This window comes from Sus scrofa, chromosome 1 (genome assembly GCF_000003025.6).
Source record: "Sus scrofa isolate TJ Tabasco breed Duroc chromosome 1, Sscrofa11.1, whole genome shotgun sequence".
Taxonomy (NCBI): Eukaryota; Metazoa; Chordata; class Mammalia; order Artiodactyla; family Suidae; genus Sus; species Sus scrofa.
In genome coordinates, this window is record NC_010443.5 from 232,926,399 (window position 1) to 232,932,393 (window position 5,995).

A 5,995-nucleotide genomic window follows, 5' to 3' on the forward strand; every position below is an offset into this window, starting at 1 on the left:
GACATAATGTGTTGGTCTAGGCATGCTGGACCTGTGCAGATTTGCATGCTGTTTGCACAGCATGATATGTCCTGTTAAAAGAAGAGAAAGAGGAACCTCATGGCCCCAAGTGGTTTATGAGTGGTCGTTAGCAGAATATGCATCAGCAAGGAGAACAAGGTGCAAACCTAGGCATGCCATTTGCAAGAAGCACAATAATGATTCTCTAGATGCTATGCGTAGACAGCTAACACCAAGTTTCCTCAAATGCTAATGATTGTTAAATGCCTAAAGGTCAGAATAAAAGCTTAACCATCTACCAGCTATGTGACTTTTAAAATAATAATTAAAAAAATCCTATATCCTGCACCTACAACCCCCTCCTCATTTGACATAATCCTCAAGAGCACAATAAAAGCAGTGTGGTTTCTTGAGGCAGTGCACTTGGTCCCTGAGACCTTGAGTCCCCAGTTCCCACCTTTAATTAAGATAAATGACTCTGTGTCTTATTTATGTTAACTTTTTCTTAAGTTCCACAGCACCTGTTCTTCAGCCTTCACATGCAGAGCTGGCCTATGAAGTTAAGGATCTGGTGTTATGGTGAGCTGTGGTGTAGGTCAAAGATGTGGCTGGGATCTGGCATTGCTGTGGCTGTGGCATAGTGGGAACCTCCATATGCCATGGGTGCGGCCCTAAAAAGCAAATAAAAAAACAATTGTTTTAAAGGACTGTTATTTTCTTCTGACTCAAATATTTAAGTTACCGTAAAAAAAAAAAAAGACAATCTTCTGAATCCTTATTTAAAAGTCTTTTAATATAAAGCAAATATTTTTTTGCACCATTTCCCAAATTTTTCATCATCACATTAGGTGAGGTTTCCTGGTGATTATCATTTTACAATAGTATCTCCATTTTCACCTTCCTTAAATGTGTTGCCTAACAGATGTGCAATTAAAACACAGCTTCACTCTTAACACATTTTTGATTTTGTATGCAAACAGTATGAAGAAAAATGGATCAAGGAATTCAGTCATAAAAGTGAGTGGATTACTGATACATGATATGTCATGAATGAAACTAAGTGAAAAGTCAGATGCAAAGACCACTTGTATTGTGGCATTTATACAAGATATCCAATATAGGGAAATCCACAGAAACTGAAAGTGTCTTAGTGGTTTACTAGGGTTTGGGAGAGGGGGAAATAGGGAATTACTACTCAAAATAGGTGTTAGGTGTCTTTTGGGGTGATTGTTTTACAACATTATGAATGTACTAAATTCCACTGAATTGTGCAGTGAATTGTAAAATGATCAAAATAGTGAATTTTATGTTATGTTCATTTTACTACAATAAAAGGAGAAAGCATTAGGGGAATGGCTTTGTGTTTAGGAAAGTAAGGTGAACTGGCCAAGAAAAAGAGAGTTTTACTATTGAATTTTCCCCCAGCTTTCCAATTGAATTGGTCCTTAGCAAAAAAAATAGCCTGAACCTATAGATGATATTCTTTCATCACATTCCAGGGAAGAGTAAAGATAAATAAAATCCAGCCATTCTGACTGGCCAGTGGGAACCTGCTATACAGCACAGGGGGCTCTACCCAATATTCTGTGATAATCTTTATGGGAAAATAATCTGAAAGAGAATGGATGTGTGTATATACCTAACTTAATTTCTTCCTGGCACAGCAGAAATTATCACAACATTGTAAATCAACTATATTTCAAAGAAAAAACTTTAAAAAATGAAATAAAAATCCAACCATTCCTCTTTAGTATGTCTATGACACCCCTTTGGTTAATGTTCTGCCCAAATTATGAGGACATTTAAATTTAGGTTTCCTCTACTCTAGTACTTTACTTACAGCTCATTCATACATGTAGATAAGAACTCTTTGATTCAATGGACCCTGTGGTGCTGGTTGTGATCGGTCTCATGTAAAGAAAAGGAAATGTGTTTAATCAGGGCATATTTTCACACTTTGGTGTTAGCAGCAGATTCTGCTCAGTTTATGGGACAGTGGGAGACAGGGTCCAGGGCATTTTGGAAAGAACCATGTGAGGAAGGGACTCACCGAATGAGATGCTTTATTTCTCTGGAAGGATAGGGCAGGCACCATGCTGCTCAGTAGATACTGATAAGATTTTAGTTTGCTTGTCCAGAGTTCCTACCACCTTCCACTGCACCAAATCCTCATCCCGCAGGTGGTGCTCCCTAAGCACATAATCAAAACAACCAAGAGGAGTGCTACCATCTCCACAGAAGCCTTCCATAGCCTCAGTGGAAGCCTGACTCCCACCTTTTTGAAAGCAAGATCTGTGTTGTCTGCACTGGAACATGCGACCCATTCTTTGAACTTATCCTTGGCTTCCTTCTGGAGGCCCTGGACGAGATATTCCAGGGACCTGTGGAAAGTGGCCAAGCTCTCCTCCAATTGGGTTCCCAGGTCTTCCACAATTGGAGGATGGATCTCAGCCTCCACATACAATTTATGAGACAGGGACAACACCTCACATGGAACCCCCCCCCCAAAAAAAAAATCGACCACACTCCATGATCCTGTGGGCCAATCCCTGAACTACAGCCAGATCCTCACTGAGGTCCTTTTGATCCAGCTTCCTGGTAGCACATTTCTTCTGCATGATTCTGGGGGAGCTTGCTTTCTTCAGTAAATTCAGGTGAAAGAGGGAAGGGAGCCAGATAGCCAAGTTCGTGGAAGTCATTTGATCTGTCCACCACGTTGACCATGTTGTTGACAAAACACAGGAGTGTCTGCAGCCTTTGCTGCTCTCATGGGCCAGCCACAGGACGGTGGCCTGCACTCCTGCAGCCACTGCTCTTTGGGGGCATATTGTTAGATGTGGAGGATGGTCTCACAGAGCTTGTTGGTGGAAAGAGGCTCAGGGAGGTCCTGGAAGAACTGTTTTACTGTTTCTACCACATTGTAAGCAGACTGGTCCTTGCGGCTGACGTTCTCAGGGAAGCTCTTGTTCGCTTGACATAGGCATGGATTTGAGATTTCACACCTGATTTGCAAAAAAGACCTACCTGATGGAGACAGTTGCTGCCTGGATACCTCAGTGCTTGCTAGATACTCTGCAACAGGGCCTGCCTGGTTCAGAACATGAACAGTAAGAGGAATGACAAAGACAGCCTTGTCTCTGTAATCAGGAACTTTTATCCTCTTCATGAACTTGGCAGTGCCCAAGTCCAGCTGCATTTGCTAGACATGGGTGCTTTTCCATGATGGCCATGAGGCGATGTAGCAAGAAGCAGTGGCACAGGTTCAGCTGGCAGGCTGGCGATTACTGATGGGCATCAACACATGGACTACTGAGGCAGGCGTGAGAGTGGGAAGCTGTTCCCTGGAGTAACCTATTGAGCCTTGTCAGAGAGGCCCCTGCTACAGAGTCCCTTGTTTCTCTGACCCCAGTGGCCTCTGGTTCATTAAAAGATGCTCCATCTTTTTGCATATCACTGGGTATTGTCTGACCCTCTGAAACAGAGTTGCCTTGTAAATCTAAGGCGATCTGATTAGGAGAGAGGAAGTGGCAGAAGCCAGCTTCTCCAGTCAATGCTTTGTGGCTCCGCAGTTCAGGTCACATTCTAACTGGATATTTTCCTTTTCCTTTTATCTTTCCTATCAGGTCATCTGCCTATACCCCCTCCCCCGCCTTTTAGGTGGGGAAGATGCTGATTAGCTGCTTTTTTTTTTTTTTTTTTTTTTTGTAGAAAAACTATTGTTTTAGATTTCTTGTTGGTGAATGTTATTGATTTACTGCCAAATGAGCTTTGGTGGTTGATGTAGAGGGTCTCTTGGGAACTTAACTTTTTCAATTTTAAGTGTAATAGCTTTTTTGTTTGAGTTGGCTTTTACTGGGTGCTTCAAGCTTTGCTCTTGGCTTTTTGACAGGGGACTAAATAGTACCACATTTCATTTGGGATTCCAATAAATAAAGGATCCCATGTCCTCCTGGAGACTTTTTCATAATTTTCCTTTGTGCCCTGTAACAGGCAGATGAGGATTCCAGAAAAAAGACATAGACATGAATATCAGTAACCTGACATTGTTAGAATTTGCTTTGGCCATGCTCCTGGTCTCATTCTACTTCTTGCATCAGATGGCTTTAGAGAGCAGTAGCTATATGTATTATAAATGAAATATAATATCAATATATTGATATTAATAAATAGTATATTAATATATAAATGTAACATTAATATTTATGATAACATAAAATTATGTATTATATTAATATACATTTATATATAACATATAGCATATATAAAATATATAATGTATAAATATATTAATGCACTATATTTATATGTTATGTATATTAATATATTCATAATGTCATTATCATATATAATATTGATTACAGAATAATTATATAATGATATGATGCATAAATATGTAATTATTACAATCTGATATATTTAATATACTATATAACACAAAATATATTAATTATAATACAGTTATAGTATATAAATATAGTACATATATTTATATATAATATAAAATATAATATATTAATTGTAATACAGTTACATTATATATTTATATATTTTAACTATATATTACACATATAAGTATGAATAGATATCCAGTGATAAATATATAAACTAGAAGTTAAACAAGGGACAAAGATCCTTTAAAAGGCTGGGTAGAGTCTTGAAACATTTTAAAAAATACATATCATTGATTAAGCTAAAAACTCAATGGTTATATGAAACAACAGATTAATTATGGAGGAGAAGAATAAAATGATATTTTTAAAAATATGGCAGAAGAGATTTTCTGCCTACTTATATAAATAGATTGATTCTGAAAAAATATACCTTATATTATTGACCCAATAATGGTAAAGGATATTTTAAAGGGCTTCTCTCAAAAAAAAAAAAAGGGAAATAGCAAAAGATAGGTCATCTAGGGGGAAAAAATATCAATATTTTCATTGTTTTGGGGTGAAATAAGCCTTAGGTTAGCAACAATGTGGAGGAGCTGACCCTTAGTTACTTACACTAAGCTGGAATCTTTAAAAATATTTAAATATTTATAAATGAAAATTTTATTAAAATTAATGACCAAGTGTTTTAATTGACATGAGCAGAGCAAAACAACAAACCCTGAGACCATAGAAAATATAGATAATAACGATATGAACAGGACTTAGCAGAACAGGAAAAAGTATAATTAGGTGATTTAGTAGGTCAAAATGATATTCTTTGAAAATATTTAAAAATCACTTTGATTAAGAAAAAACAAAAAAATAAATAATATACAGAAAGTATCAGGATAATATTATAGCAGAGAGTACAAACAGAGAATATAAGAAATACCAGTAAATTTGAACATTTTTGTAAAATGGACAGTTTCCTAACTCCCACAGTTTACCAAAACTGACACAAGAGGAAATACATAACTGGAGTTCTTTAACCAGTAATTAAGTCAATAGTTTACAATCATCCTCCAAGAAAATACCAGACCAAGAGCATTTGGGAGGTAAATTCTACCAAACTTCTATAAACAGATAACATCAGTATTAATAAAGAAAATTTCCTAGAGAATAGCAAAAGAAAGACTGTTCCTTTTTTTAATTTTATAAGGTCTATATAATCTTGATGCTGAAAATAGATAAGGACTATAAGAAAAAAGAAACTTACAAGTTAAATTTACTTATGAATATAAAAGCAATTTTTTTGTCGTTGTCTCTTTTGCCTTTTCTAGGGCCGTTCCCATGGCACATGGAGGTTCCCAGGCTGAGTGGTAGCTGCTGACCTACGCCTTAGCCACAGCAACATGGGATCTGAGCTGTGTCTGCGACCCACACCAGAGCTCATGGCAACACCAGATCCTTAACTCACTGAGCAGGAGCAGGGATCGAACCTGCAACCTCAGGGTTCCTAGTTGGATTTGTTAAACCATTGCACCACAACGGGAACTCCTAAAAGCAAATTTTTATTTTTTTAAATTTTGTATTATAGTTGATTTACAATTATCTGTCAATTTCTG

General features: G+C 37.1%; 1 pseudogene; it reads right to left on the reverse strand.

Annotated features, from left to right (window-relative positions):
- Positions 454–3,575, reverse strand: LOC100736613 (annotated as a pseudogene).